The sequence below is a fragment of the Astyanax mexicanus genome, chromosome 8, assembly GCF_023375975.1.
Source record: "Astyanax mexicanus isolate ESR-SI-001 chromosome 8, AstMex3_surface, whole genome shotgun sequence".
NCBI classification, from domain to species: domain Eukaryota; kingdom Metazoa; phylum Chordata; class Actinopteri; order Characiformes; family Acestrorhamphidae; genus Astyanax; species Astyanax mexicanus.
The window spans coordinates 5086109-5102687 of record NC_064415.1 but is presented as its reverse complement, the minus strand read 5'-3'; the positions used below and the strand labels follow the sequence as shown (position 1 = coordinate 5102687).

At 34.3% G+C, this 16579-nt stretch overlaps 1 protein-coding gene across 2 annotated transcripts in view; it reads left to right on the top strand.

The window, feature by feature from the left end:
* Positions 1-16145: 16145 nt before the first annotated feature.
* Positions 16146-16579, top strand: part of dnajb6b (DnaJ heat shock protein family (Hsp40) member B6b) — an 80656-nt gene continuing 80222 nt past the window's right edge. Inside the window, exon 1 of one of the 2 annotated variants that reach the window (XM_049481950.1) lies at positions 16146-16374. The gene's annotated coding sequence lies outside the window, so the exon portion shown is untranslated. The remainder of the gene's footprint in view (positions 16375-16579) is intronic. The other variant, XM_022666682.2, reaches the window with a different exon arrangement.

Here is a 16579-nt window from a genome sequence, read left to right as displayed (position 1 = left end):
TATCCGCCCTGAAAGGAGACCGCATCACACCCGCCCAGTTTAAAATGATTCTTCTGTATGCTCTGCGCAGTTACCCATTCTCACCAGAGAATCCCAAAACTTATGGACATCAGCTTGTGTAAAGAGTGTTTTCCAAACCATTACAGAACTAAAGTACAACATGAATGCACTCGCAAATGAACGAGCGAGTAACCTGGCCCAGTTGTTGTTCTAAAAGTACTTCTTTAAGAGGATTCTTCTTGCAGTTTAGTATTTTAATCATTAGAGATGCCAATTCTGAGGAAGAAATCATAAAATGAAGGAAAAGCTATTAAACAAAAACACTCGCAGGTCTGGCTCATTTTTTTCTCATGTCCTGTGTTTGTTTTTTGCTAAGATTGATTGCTTTTGGGAAACACACCCCTGGTCATTATGCCGCCTGCAATACCATTCAGCATGACAGGTTTAGTGGTGGGTTACTGATGGTCTGGATGCACTGACCACGTTCACCATTCTCTGCACACAGCACCATCACCAGGCAGAGGAGCTCATTCAGTAGCAGACTGCTGTCCCAGTCCTGCTCCACCGACAGACTGAGGAGGTCTTTTGTCCCTCAGACCATAAGACTGTTCAACTTCTCTCAGCACAGCAAACTGAAGACTCTGTGACACTTTTTCATTCAGGCAACTCTGGTCACTCTAGCGACACACCCTACGAGATGGCCTATTATAATATTTTTATAGTTTTATCATATTCCGCATTAATAGTTTATTTATTGTCAACTGTTTACATTTTTTACAATTTGCACTACTAAACTATTATATAACTGTGTACTTGCACATCCTGTACAGCTGACATAATTATTTTTTCTATCTATCTATCTATCTATCTATCTATCTATCTATCTATCTATCTATCTATCTATCTATCTATCTATCTATCTATCTATCTATCTATCTATCTATACAGGCTAGAGGATGGCTATATATATATATTTCAGTTATACTGGCCACAAACACCTAAAAACTTGAGCTGTAAGACAATACATAAAGCCTTTACTACATTTCACGTACCATTTTACATAATGCATGTAAGCCATGTTAACCCTCTGTACATGTAAATTAACATTAAATCCAGCAGAAACAAGTAGCGGATTATTAAACACACGGGAGATAAACTTCTCCTGTGTGCCTGTTGTTAATACGTACAAAAACTGTAGTCACTACTTCCAGAAATATAGTTAATAAGTAATGAATGTCTAGGCTGCCGAAAGCCTGTAATGCTATTGCTTAAATAAAGGTTAGCAATAAATAATCTTAAAATAATGACATAAATCTAAAAAAGCAAAACTATAAAAATGCATGACTTAAATCAAACTAAATCTTTTAGAAATTTAATTGTGTTTTTTTTCCTTGAACTAAAACAAATAACTAAATTAATGCTGGTCTAGATGTAGGTCTGTGATGTAGGTCTGTGAATGCAACCCAGCAGGATCTTTGTTCTTTAAATAACTGCTTCCTGATGTGCTGCTGTACACAATCAGCAGTGCACTTTTCACCAGGGTAAGTAAAACTGTGTAGGTGTTGGGCAGGAATGTCAACATTCCTTTGCTGTGATGTTATGGAAAATGCAGGTAAAGATAAAATATAAATAAATATTTAAAAGAAAAACACAACATATTTCATGCTTTATCTGCTCAGCTCAACTGCTCATTTCATTATTATTAATAATAATTATTAATAATAATTATTCATATGCATACTTTCATGCAGCATATGTCTAAAAAGTTGGGCCAGTCAAGCATTTTCCAACTTATAATGTTTCCATTCATTTTAACAACATTTAAAAGACGTTTAGACACTGATGTCACCAAGTGATGAAAAGTTTCAGGTGATATTTTTTTCTAATATTCCGTCTTAAGATGTGCAAAAATCTGCTGTTTTTTGTGTGTTTGTATAGAATGATTGAATAATCGCAGTTTCAAAGAAAATCAAAAATTAAAATAATGTCCCTTACCTACACTTACAGTAACAGTCAAAAGTTTGGACACCCCTTACATTCAGCCAATCCGCAGAATTTTAAGAACTTTGAAAGTATCCTCAAGCGCAGTCACTACAAAGACCATCAAAAATTTTATGATGAAACTGGCACTCATCAGGACCACCCCAGGAAAGGAAAAGCGAGAGTTTCATCTGTTGTACAGGATAAGTTCATCAGAGTTTCCAGCCTCAGAAACAAACACAAGTTAACAGCTTAACCCCAAATAAGAGCATCTAAAAGCTTCTTCACAGAGTATTTTGGTTTGTTTAACACTTTTAAGTTACTACATTATTCCTTATGTGTTCCTTCACTGTTCATTTATAATGTAGGAAAAACAAATAAATATCATGATAATTACATTATACACATGTTGTACAATATATGGACATGACCTATTTTTACTGACTCTAATTTAATTGAATTTTAAAAATTATATATAACCGTTGTTATATTCAAATTAAAATGTCTGAATATTCTGAATAATTATTAGTTTATTAATTTATCCTAAACATATTTTAAGTGGTGCAATTGCATTTTTATATTGTATAATCTCAATTGACAATAATATTATTTATTGCAATGCAATTTTTGAGAACATATATCATAAAAAAAATATTTGTCTGACATGTCTTTACAGATCTAGCTGTAAAATTGTATTTAGAACATTTTTATAAGATCATTATTCGTGTATTATTAGCACTGTTGCTTAGCAACTATTTGTGATTCTGTTCAGTAGAGGAACAGGATTTCCTGCCACCTCTGGTCCACTTCTGTGTGTTGTTGATTCTTTAGTACAGAACTAAACACAAATTGTTGAGCAATAGCTCAAAAATGCCTTTACAAACCCAAAAATCATTACAAGATAGCGATATCGCCTAATAAATATATATATTTTAGTATACATTCGGATCTCAGCGACATCAAAGCTTTCCAGGACCCACCCTGATCCCAAAAGTTAGTTTCGTTTTTAATCAGAGATCCAGTGGACATTTTTTTGGTACATTCACTTCTTTTTACTCGTAACATCTCTTTTACGAAGCTGCTTCTATATCCTTTATTCTTTAAAAAAACTTTTTTAAAGCTTTTTTCGTCACTTTAGCTTCTCAAATTCAGCCGCAGTGTTAAAGCCGGGTGTTCTGCCGAGTTCTGTTTCCCACCGAAATGTGCTTCTTACTGTACTGCGCATGCGCTGCCATTTTTTTTTAACGCGATCCTCAAGATAATTCTGTTTTCTTTGGATGCATTAAACAACATAAGCACAATTTCCTAAGTGTTACAAACGTATAATTTGCAGTTAAAAAAAAATAAACAACTTTAAAAAGTTTACACATAATTTCCCAATAAGATTTCTGCCGGGAGCACGTTTTAATATGGTCATTTTTTTGTATTTTTATTTTTGAACATCCACTGTAGGTTAGCACGATTTGGCCGGGCAGCACAGAACGCTCTTCAGTTTTAGGCCTTTTTATGCACAGACAGAAAGCTCGAGAAGCATCTGTCAAATAATTTGAACTGATAATTTATTTGATTTCTATCATTTCATTTAAGTTTTGCTCTTTTTCTCTTTACTGTTTTTCATTGTTGTTTGTATTATGATTGTAATGATAATTACACTTTTGTCTCACGTATGTCTATGTCTGCTCTTTTTATAGTGTCTTTATAATCTTATTTTCTAAACTTGCTGTAACTTTTGGGAAGGAGAGTAACGTAATTTAAATGTAATGTAAATTCCTGTACATATGCCGTATTGACAATAAAACTACTTGAACTTGACTTGCATTGTATATAATATTTTGCTATTATTATTATTATTATTATTATTATTGTTGTTCTTAAATTGATCAAGTAAATGGTGATTTGTTTGTTTTGTCATGGCTGCGTTTTTTTCTATTGATAACGCGCTGTTCAGCAAGATTAGCGAGATAAGTAAGAATTTACATTACGCAGATATAAATAATGGCTGATAAACAGAAGCCCGCTGCCTTTTATAACAGTATCTGCAGGTCTAAATGTAAATAAATCAGTTTAAATGCAAATAAAATTAATATAAAACATTATTTTGGTTTTAATCTTGAGGAAGAGGAGAGATCTGGAGGCTTTAAGGAAGTGTTAAACCGAGAGGATCGAAGGACGGAGCTTTACTTTTCTAACTTTTATTAAAATACCTTTAGATATATAACCTAGATAATCTACAATCATTAAAGCAAAGATAACGTATATTTTATATGATAGTAAGTTTACAGTTACAGTAACCTACCTTTCCCAGGCTGTTCTTTTCGCAGAACTGCAAAACTTCCTGACTCCACCTTCTTTTGGATCCAACATTTAGTTTCGTTTTGGTTGGGAAATGCAAAAATAGATATTTTCTCTGCTAAATAAAAGCATATTGTACTTGTTGAGACGCTTGATTGTGAACACAAACCTGTACGAAGTCTAAATTCACCTCAAGCAGCCCTCAAATCCGACATATAAAACTGGAGCAGATATAAAACTAAAGCTATAAAAAGGTAGGGCTTGGTTAATAATCCACAGCGCTCAGGAATTTAACAGGACCGCTTCTCTTTTTTAATCCACATTAACACTGATATAATAGTGCATTTCACTAAATTTTAATATCATTAAAAAGTTACTTTATTTCAGTAATTCAGTTGAAAACATTTATTTATTTTATTGTCGATGATTATGGCTTACATCCAATGAAACCCAAAAATCAGTGTCTCAGAAAATTAGAACTTTATTTAAGACCGATTGGTACTTTTGGCAATTTGGGCAGTGTACCAAGTCCTGCTGAAAAATAAAATCCACATCTCCATAAAAGTTGTCAGTAGCAGAGGGAAGAATGAGGTGCTGTAAGCAGTTTGGACTGTGTGTCTCTCCACTCTTCCTCCAGACTCTGCTCCCTTGATTTACTTTAAATGAAATGTAAAATGTACTGATGATCAGTGATGGTTTGGAGAGACATGTCATCTGCTGGTGTTGATCCACTGTGTTTTATTATCAAGTCTAAAGTCAGAACAGTTTTGTTTTCCCCACAAAATTGTGTATCTACATTTTTGCTGTTTTTCTTACAGATTATATTCAAACCATACCTTATAAATAAAATTATCACGCTTAACATAATCTCCCATCAGCTAAGAAGTGGAATACCAGCAACTAATCAAAACGACAAGTGGAGAAGTACAGTAGCTATTAGTGATGGCAGAAGTGGGGCTTTTGGGAAATCGAATCAAATGAATCAATTGATTCGAAAAAAAGATTTGTATTTGTGAGATATTCGAATTATCATCCACTACAGTGACATCTGCTGGGTAATTAGGCAATTTACCTGTTTGCTTTCAAGTAAAAAATGATCCGAAAGTGTAAAGTTTAAACCCACGTCCCTTTCAAAACTCTTTTTTAACAAATGATAATGGTTTGACAAATTAGGAGTAATATATAAATAATAAAATAAAATGTGGTAATGTTGTTAGTTTGTTATGTGCAAAACAAACACAGTTCTGAGATCAGAGTTCAGGATTTTATTTTAATTCTCATTTAGAATCATTAGGATACAAACGTTCTGATCTCAGATCAACTCATTTCATTTTCTCGGTTTTAAAAAGCGAAAAAAAATCTTCGAACTTCGAATCAGTATATCGAAACACTGTGATTCAAATGAATCGATTCAGTTCGAATCTGAGTTTTGAGTTTGCCATTATTAAAAAAACACAGGTAAGTATGTTTTTCTTCATTCTTAGATGAATAAGGAAAAGTATATTTTGCTAAAGCATATCAGAACAAAGTTCCGGTCAATAAAAATACCAAATATTCAATATTCAATTAATTATTACCCTAGTGAAATTAGCATTATTATACTATAGTGCACTAAAGTGTTCTTGTAGCCACATTATTATTAATCAGTATATTTAAAGAGTGCTAAAATGGAACAACTTTCTTTGTACTTATTATACTTTAATTACAGTATAAAAATAGTATAAAAGTCTTACCTTAATTGTGCTAAGTGTACTTAACTGTACTAAAATCGAACTATTTTAAATATACTTAAGTAACATTTAAACATACTATTTCATGTATGTAACCCCATATGTTAAATATGCTTACAGTAAAATTATAATACATTTAATGAGTATTACTGTACTGTATATTAAATATATTTACATTATAATACAAATATGCTTCTTGTTCCTGTCTTTTGTAAGTATCACACTTCTACAAATATACTTTAGTATGCTGTACTACAGTTTTTAGCGTGTTACAAATTTACTTTAAATGTTATAAACGTAGTATTTAATTTACTTTCTAAAAAGTTACATGATACATTGTACATTAAGTGAAGTGAAGTAACAGTTGTTTTAACACACTTAAACAAATATACAAAAGTATATTTGGAAATAAGTATTTTAGAAGTATATTGAATAACATTAAACTAAAAGTGTACTTCATATTACTCTATTTCTTTTTAAAACACTATATTATACTTTTTTAAAAAGTATGATCAAAGTTTACTTTCAAACATTTGATGAAAGCATAATATTAATGTACTTTTAATATATTTTAAGTAAGTACAAAAATACTGTTTTAACTTAAAAACTTCACTTTAAACCCACAAAACATTTTATTAATTAATTAATAAAGAATATTAAGTCAAGATGTAAGATTGTGTCTGTGTGTGTCATATATAGCAATTTAAAGGGAGAATAATGAATGTCAGACAGTAGATTTGTCACAACACATCAGAGAAACCTGCACAACATGTAGAAAAAGGGCTTTAAAGTGAAGGTTAACTGTATTCCTGTATTTGTGTATTAATGCATTAATTCAGAGTCAGTCTTGAAAAATGTATTGTGATCTGTTAATGCTTGAGAAGTTCTCTCTATCTGCCTGTAGAGGGCAGAACCCTATCAGATTATTAAAAGTTTATCTTTTCACAGCAGTGGTCATTTTTAAAAGAACATGAAAAGATGATTTTCCTTTATAAATCAGTGGTATAAATCTATATAAATATATTATATAGCAAACACACACAGTAATATTTGATAAATGAAATTAAGTTTATATGATTTACAAAAAGTGTGCAATAATTCCTTAATCAAAATTAGGGAGGTGCATAAATCAATATTTAGTAGATCCTCCTTTTACAGAAATAACAGCCTCAAAATCAGGGGTGTCCAAACTACGTCCAGCGGGCTGTTTCCTTTTTTGGAGCAGCCCACGAGGTATTTTAGAAATAGAATGAAAGTTGGCCCGCTGTTAAGCAGGTTTTCATAATGTGGGATTCAAAGGTTGAATGCTAGAAAGGGGTCAGAAAAGGGCCAAAGAGTCTAAAAACAGCGAGAGTGTTCAGTTGTAGCTCAGAAAACGAGCCAACGAGTCAAACAACTCCAAAGAAACGAAAAATGGACAGCAAATGCAGAAATGTCATGGCAGAAAATTTCAGGCATGCTGGGAAAATTACTATTTTTTAAAGTGAGTTCAGAGGAAAATGTGTACTAATTTGTCAGGAATCAGTTGCTGTAATGAAGGAGTATGATAATATTATTAAGAGACATTATGAAATGAAACATCAATTTGAGAAATCGTAGTTTACACAACTGGTGTAAATGCTTCCTGTAGCTTCCAATGAGAGTCTGGCTTCTGGTTGAAGGTATTTTGGACCATTCTTCTTTATAAATCATCTTCAGTTCAGTCAGGCTTGATGTTTCTGATCATGAACAGCTGCTTTAAATCACACCACAGATAATATTTTATAATATTTAGATCTGAGGACTGAGATGATCTGAGATGATCATTGCAGAATGTTGTACTTGTTCCTCTGCATGAATGCTTTAGTGCTTTAGTAGATTTTGAGGAGAGTTTAGAGTTTAGGGTCGTTGTCTTGTTGTATGATCCAGCCCCGGCGCTTTAACTTCAACGTTCTTACTGATTCTTGAACATTGTTCTCAAGAATCTGCTGATATTGACTGGAATCCACGTGAGTCTCAACTTTAAGAAGATTCCCAGTACCTGCACTGATCCCACAGCCCCACAGCATGATGGAACTGGCACTAATTTTACTGTGAGGAGCAGTAAAGTGTTTGTGCTGGAATACTGTGTTTTCTTTCTCCTGCATGCATTAATAACCATCCTCCAAATAACTCTTTTAATTTTAGTTTCATCAGTCTACAGAACCTTATTGTAACATGAAGCTGGCTTGTTCAAATGTACACATTTAACTTTAGCATACCTGAAGCGACTATGTTTGTGGCGTGTGCTCAGAAAAGGCTTCTTTTGCATTTCTCTCCCATACAGCCTCTCCTTGTGCAAAGTGCGCTAAATAGTGAATAGTGAACAATGCACAGTGACACTATTATCTGCAGCAGAATGATGTTGTAGGTGTTTGGAGCTCTGGAGGTCTGTAGGTTGACTATGACTGTTCTCACCATCCTTCTCCTCTGATTATCTGAGATTTTTCTTGTTCTGCCACTTCACCTCTTAACTAGAACTGGGTCTGTGGTTCTTCCATTCCCTCACTCTGTTCCTCACAGTATAAAGTGCAGCTAAAATCTCTGAGATTTGAGCTTTTTATATCCTTCCTCTAAACCATGATGTTGAAAAATCTTTGTTTTCACGTCATTTGAGAGTTTTGTTTTCAGGCTCCCTTGTTGCCGCTTTTCAGAGAAGATGCAAAAAAAAGGGGAAAAACTTGCAATTATCCACCTTAATACTCCTTTCTCATAACTGGATTTAACTGTGTATGTAGGTCAAGGGTCAACAAGCTTACTAAACAATTTACCAAATTTGTTCCAGTAATTAGAGCTAAAGGTATTCAAATAAATAAAACAAGAAGGATGCACAAATTTATGCTGTGTAATCTTGCTAACACCTTGTCTGACAGTGTGCTTAAATATAGACAGAGTGTTTTGTGTCAATAATAAAAAAAAACCCTCCAGCAGAGCAAATTTCCAGCAGTTTTGTTATCTCTAAACTGAAACTGTGAGCTGGGAACTGTTTCCCAGCTTTATTAATTCTTATCAGACCTTGTACTGACTGAAACATGATCATCTGAGAAGCTGTTAATGAAGGCAGTCATGGTCCATGAGGTTCAGGCGCCTCGTTTTAGAAACAAATACTGAAGTAAAAATATAAATATTTTCCACAGTGAGAAACAGTTTGAACAGAACTGCATGATGTGAAAAATACAGTATAATCATAAAAAATACCTTAAAAAAATAAATACACCCTGGACCACCTATAAACGGAGACTGAAACATCATAGAAAAAAAAACATACATACCTATAAAATGCTGTGCAGTAAGAAGAAACTGAAAGACCTTTATACTACAAAAAGGTTTTACATGCTGTGGTCTCTACCACAAAGGATGTTACCCTTTAACCTTAGTTGACTGTCTAAAAATTAGAATTTTTATTAAATTTTACCAATAGTCACCATGCATAATCTTAGGACCAGCACTTTCCATAATCATAAGAAAAAATTGCAAAGCATTTTAACAGTTTTATTAATACAAATAACTTAATTTATATATATATATATATATATATATATATATATATATATATATATATAATAAATAAATGCTCGGCAACATTGTAAATGAGGGTCACCCTCAATGTTTTTCCCGAGTGAGAATAAAGGTTGATTGATTGACACTGTGCTGAGTTAAGCAAGGTGTTCAATTAACTTCTTCCCTATACCTTCCCTTTTCCACACACTAAGAAATGTAAGTACAGATTTGTACTAAAAAAAATAAATAAAAAAAGAGTATAAAGCTTGTCTTTGGGGCTGTACTTTATATTGAGGTACATTAGAGTACCTTTCAGTAAAAGTCTTATTCTTACTCATTTATTTTGTACCAGTAAAGATTATAAAGATTATAAACATGATCATCAACTTAATCTATGTGGAGAACTCGATGATCCAAAATTGTCTGACTTTCAAATGAAAAACGTATAATTAAAAAATGTATATAGTATATTAGTACAGTGATTGTGAGAGAACAGAGAATTGTGATAATGTACCTTTTGTCTGGTTTAATGGTACAAATCTGTACTTCCTGTGGTTGAGAAAGACTTTGTACTTCAGATAGAACATCTGACCCTGTAAAGACCAGAGGTGGAAAGTAATGAATTACATTTACTCAAGTTACTGTAATTGAGTAGATTTTATGAGAAGTTTGTAATTTTTAAAGTAGTTTTTAAAATAGGTCATTTTACTTTTACTCAAGTACATTTTGACACAAGTAATTTACTTCGTTACATTGGAAAACTCCCCATTACTGAGTACAAAATAAAATGCTGGACCAAAAAAATATTGTCTGAATAAAAAAAAATTGTTTTGGATGCGCCGGTGCACGGATGCTCGTAACGAGGCAATAACATCCTCATGCAATGCAAAATGTGCCTGTTTTTTGTTCTACACTTAGCCCTAACTTCCATGTTGTGCATTCACACCTGGGGTGTCCAATTCTTCCTGAAAATTGAGATTTTGCAGAGGCACACAAATTGTTATTAGTAAACAAAACATGTTTATATTTCCAAAAGTGAAACCTAGCCCCTATATTCTGAGTTTCTACTTCCGAAATAACTGTGTATGTAAACATTCTCCCTGCTTTGCCTGCATTAATAGTGGCCAATGATGTTCTCTCTATCATTCTTGACTCCTCCTCTCCTCTCACTTCTCGAGACTTAACAGAGCAGTGAAATGAGTCAGTAGATCAGTATCTGCTGAAAAAGGAATACGAGGGGATCAGCTGATGAAGAGACTTATCATAAATCATACAGAAGATGGATAAGCAGCAGAAAAGGAAGAGTTCAGGTGAGTGTGGTCAGAACAGTTTATTTCTGAGCCGAGTAGTATTGATAATGGGTATTGAGTTTTCATTCTGCTATCTGCATTATTTGCTTAATAGAATGTCACCATGTCACTTTTATCGCATTAAATCTTGCCCAGCACATTCATTTACGACCGGCAAACACTCCCACTGCAAACTGGACTTTCTCATCAGGCTGAGACCAGCATATCAGTGTGAGAGGTGCAGTACTTAGTCAAGAACATGTGTGAACTTCAGGTATAGATCTCTTTCCAACCTGAAATAAGGACTGCATTATAAACTTCCAAACAGAGACCTGATTATCAACAGAGATCACCAACCATCCCATCAAACCTACAGGCTTCTCACTGCACAGCTGAGGAGGTTTGGAATGAATCCCAGCATCCTCAGGACTGGAGAGTATCCTGACTTTCTGCTCCAGCTGGTCCTGTAACTGTACTGATGTTGAGTGAAAAGTTCATCACCAAGGTTTAGCGTCCAAACCTTCAGGATTTATACAACAACCACAGTTTGGAGAAGTTTAGGAGGTTACAAAGTCATTTCTCACTCTTTGGTACTCCAGCAAACCACAGTGAGAGAGCTATTATTCACAAATGGTTACCCTTTGCAGGTGTGAATGACCTACTGAAATGGCTACAAAAGGGCATGGACCACTCATCCAGGAGGTCACAAAAAAAACCCAGAACAACATTTAAAGAACTGCAGGTCTCTCTCGCCTCAGTTAAGATCAGTGTTAATGATTCAATAATAAGAATAAAGAGACTGAGTGAAAATGACGTCCACGGGTGAGTTCCAAGATAAAAAACACTGCTGACCAAAAACAACACAACCACCCGTCTCACATTTACCAACCAACATCCTGATGATTTATTCTGCGGGCTGAAGAGACAAAAGTGAAACTTATGGAGGTTGTGTGTCCTGTCACATCTGGTATACAATTAACACATACTTTCAGAAAAAATAACATCATACTAAAAGTTTGTGACCTCAAGCTCAGGTCTACTTGGGTTCTGCAGCAGGACAATGATACGAAGCACACAAACAAGTTCACCTCAGGATGGCTCAAAAAACAAAAGCTAAATGAAGGTTTTGGAATGGCCTGGTTAAAGTCTGATTGAGATGCTGTGAATTATCTTAAATACACTTCGTTCCAAATTACCCTTGCTGACGTCCCAGCCTTGCTGGGACATGGCGGCCATCCAACAACCATCCAGTACTCCATCCATCTGGACCATCCAGGGTTACTGTTTGGAAATGAGTCTTCATGTATGTCTGGATCCACTGCAACCATTTCTGCTTGTGAGCTCTGGTTAGTAGGTTTATGCACCACAGTAAACCTTTAAAAGATCCTACAGCTTGAGGTTGGCCAGACTCCAGAGGCACCAGCAGCTTCAAATACCTGTTTGCTGGTTTGTAACGGCATTTTAGCAGCTGTTCTTTTAATCTGATGAACTTGTCTGGCAGAAACCTTCCTTATTTTGCCTTTATCTGAATGAACCCATCTGTGCTCTGAATCAGCTACAAATCTCTTCACAGTACCATTATCACGCTTACGTTTTTGTGAAATATCTAATGTTTTCATACCTTGTCCACGGCATTGCACTATTTGACGCTTTTCTGCAGCAGAGAGATCCTTTTCTTTCCCATGTTGCTTGAAACCTGTGGTCAGCTTAATAATGTGGAACATCCTTCTTAAATAGTTTTCATTTAATTGGGCTCACCTGGCAAACTAATTGTCACAGGTGTCTGAGATTCAGTGATTTCAGTGATCCAAAGAGCCCTGAGACACAAAACCATCCATGAGTTTAATTGAGAAAAAAAAAAGAAGCTTTATGACACTTAAATCCAATTTGCATAATACTTTGGAACGAGTTGTAGGCTGTTTATACTTAAAAACCCTTCTGTAAAGAAACAATTCTGTAAAGAAGAGTGGAACAAAATTACCCCACAGAGATGTAAAAGACTCGTTGCCAGTTATCTCTGCTTGTTTGCAGTTGTTGCTACCAAGTTAATAGTTTTACGGGCAAGTACGTTTTGCCATTGAGTAGATGTTTTCCTTTAATAACTGAAACTTAATAACTGAAATTATCTATTTAAAGATTTTTTTTAAAGATATAAGATTGATAATCTTAAAAAAAGTAAGCATGATAAAAAAGCAAAAACAAATGAAATCTGATCTGATCTGATGTTTCTCCTCCACAGCTGATGGGAGAGACGTGTGGAGAGAAAGGCGGAGCAGTACAATTTACATGAGTTTGCCTCGTTCCATTCATTTCTGAGGTGAGCATTAATAATGTAATTCTTCTGAAATCTGGTTCAGTATAATTTATTTCTTATTGAATCCTAAGTTTGGTGGCTCATTGGTTAGAGTGCTGGGTCATCAGTTACAAGGTTGTGGATTTGATACCCAGCTTTGTTGGTTCCCAGTGTTGTACTCCTACCTGTGCTCTGGACTGTTCTATGGCTTTGTCAGATGGGTTATACAGAACTATTGGGACAGCAATAGTGTTTGAGTTTTTAAAACAGTGGGTAATTGAGGACAGGATTGTGAGTTCAATACCCTTAACGGAGAACTTTGGTGTGAAATGGACTTTTGTTGTAGTAAAGCATGATGAAAACTTCTTACCTTTGATGAATAGCACACCTCCATTCTCCCAAAGCGTTCAGAGATCCAGAAATTTTAACAGTTTGTCCAAAACACCCTTCAGACTGGGTGATACAGGGCATAATTTACTTTTTACACCGTTATCCAGCTCAAAGTAGCTTCACACCTCTCCTTGCTAGAATCCGAAAACCTAGAATTAAAAAAACACTGTTTACATCCTATAGTGCTAGCTTCAGCTTCGAGCGCTGCCATTACTCCTGGCGCCGGCTGCTACACTATACGGAGTCTATGTATATATATTTCTATGTTATTTACAGTTCAGTAATGCCAGTGCTCAGAACTGACGCTAGAGTTATAGGATGTAAACAGTGGTTTTTAATAAGCTTCTTGTGCACTTTTTAAGTGATTAATGCCCAGTCTGAAGGGTGTTCAGACAAACTGTTAAACTTTCTGGATCTCTGAACGCTGTGGGAGAATGGAGGTGTGCTATTCATCAAAGATAAATATTTTTTATCATGCTTTACTACAACAAAAGTACATTTTACACCGGAGTTTAACCCTCATTTCATCCGGGGACTCCGGTTTCCTCCCACAGTCCAAAAACATGGAGATATGGTAAATTGGATATTCTAAATTGCCCAGAAGAAAATATATACACTCTAAATTGATGTGTATATGTGTGTATAGTTATGTGTAATGTATAGGATTGTATGTGTATGTAAATATATGTATGACTGTGCCCAGATATGGATTGGCACTCTGTCCTGGGTAAATGCTGTAGTGCCTGATGCAGTCCTCCAAGTGTACAGTGGTTTCTGGTTGAGAGTTCGCTGTGCGCTATTGGCTGCTGCTTCTCACCGGTGTGTGGATGAGTGCTGAGTATTAATGACTGTGTATAAAACGTGTAAATTGTAAAAAAAAAAAAGGTGCTATGTAAGTGTAACTTTATTAATTGTATAAACAAAATGAGACTTAGAGTCATTTTTTGTATGTTATGTTGTTAATATTCGCTGTGAAATATTGCATTAAATTGTCTTTTAATAGATATATTTATAAATCAATAAAGAGAAGAAAGAATAAATCTCTGATTGCTGTTATTTTACTATACTACAGATAAAAGACTGATTATAATAATCTGATCTTGTGCTGCCCTCTACAGGCTGATAGAGTGAACTGGTCCTTATGGTTCTGCATCTGTCTTTATATTCTCTGTATAATCTGTATATTCTAAAATCGGTTTTAATAGCGTTACACTTGATATTGTTGCAGAAGTAGTCGTTTCATACTGTTTTTCAAGTTTGGCACATTATGTATTATTACATTTTGGCATAGTATAGGCAAGAAATTGTAAATAAGATAAGAAAGATGCATAATTTAGTTAAAGAAGAGACCTATGTATAAAGAAAATGTAAGCACAAACCACCACAGGTCTAATAAACAGTGTAGATTATTACAACAGAGGCTGGGGGACACCAGTCAGTAATCTGTTACAGATTCACAGATTTATCTCTTTCTTTTGGACAGCAGGTGGCGTACCTACACTTTGAAGGAGCTGTAGAGGTCAGACACACGAAATGTTCCCCACTGGGACTTACATTTAAATATTTGAAAAATAATTGTGATTCCATTATGTCAATTCTATACTAACATTTAATATTTTTTTTACACATACTGGGGATAATTGTACCTAATATGAAATTGAATTAAAGAAAACCATAAATTTTAGAGCTACATAACGTTAGACAGAAAAATACAAAAAAAGTTTAAAGTTTATTTTTTTTGTACATTATTTTCTTTAATGCTTATCAAATATAAAGGTAATGTGATGCAAAAATACGTGAAAATACGTAAAATTAGGGATATTGAAACATTATTTATTTATTAATTTATTTATTTACATCAAAAAGTTACAAGATTACAGACACTGAATTTAGGAAACAAAAGTACACAAATAAATACAAACAAATACACCAATAAGTTACACATATTTTATTTATTTATCTAATTACATTGATTAATTATGTGAATTTTGTTGTAGGAACGTTCATAAAATCTTCCAAAAATGCAAATTTAGCCATTAGACATTAAAGCTTATTTATTTATATGTATTGAATTATTAATTAATTAATTAATTAATTCGCTCTTTTTTATTTTTTATTATTGACGTCAAAACGTGACAGGTAAACACGTATTCCAGAAAAACAAAAATACCGAAAAATATAATATTTGTCTTCACTTATCTATTTATTTATTACTTTAAAAAGTAAATAAGAATAAAGAAAAATAACAAAAAATAAATTAATAAATAATCATACTTAATTATTTAATTGCATCCACTTTCCTTTGTGCTTTCTTACTGTTTATTTTTTTTCACAAATGCACTTATATATATTATATTTATTTATTTAATTCATTATTTTTTATTATTTATTATATATATAATAATATATAATAATAATAATAATAATAATAATAATAATAATAATAATAATAATAATAATAATAATAATAATAATAATAATAATATACATAATAATAATAAATTGTCTTGTTTGTTAATTTTATGTTTGGTAAAAACGTTTATTAAAGGTGAAATTATATGAAAGGCACCGCCGCCTGTAGCCCCGCCCCTTCGGAAGTGATGACACAGTGGAATGTGCGCGAACGCGCGGCCGTGGCGCAGTGAGGAGCGGTGTGGGGCAGTGCGCATGCGCAGACTCAGCTGTGTCAGGCGCAGTAGTGGAGCTACTGGAGCTCGAGGTGACTCTCTGTGAGGTTCTGTGTGTTTCTGTGGTTCTGAGACCCGCGCGCGGTTCCGCTGCTTCTCTACAGAACCGAGGGAGGAGAACCTCTCAGACCAGCGAGGAACCCGAGGAACATCCCGCTGTGCAGAGCGCGAGAGGAGAACCAGAATCTGAGCAGGTTCGGGTCCAATTTACGGGTTCAGTGTATGGGTTCAAGTGTTTGGGTTCATTGCTTGTGTTCAGTGTATGGGTTCAGTGCATAGATTTAGCGTTTGGGTTCAGTGTTTGGGATCAGGTTTAGTGTATAGGTACAGAGCTTGGTTCAGTGTTAATGGTCCAGTGTTTGGACTCACTGTATGGGTTCAGTGCTTGGATACAGTGCT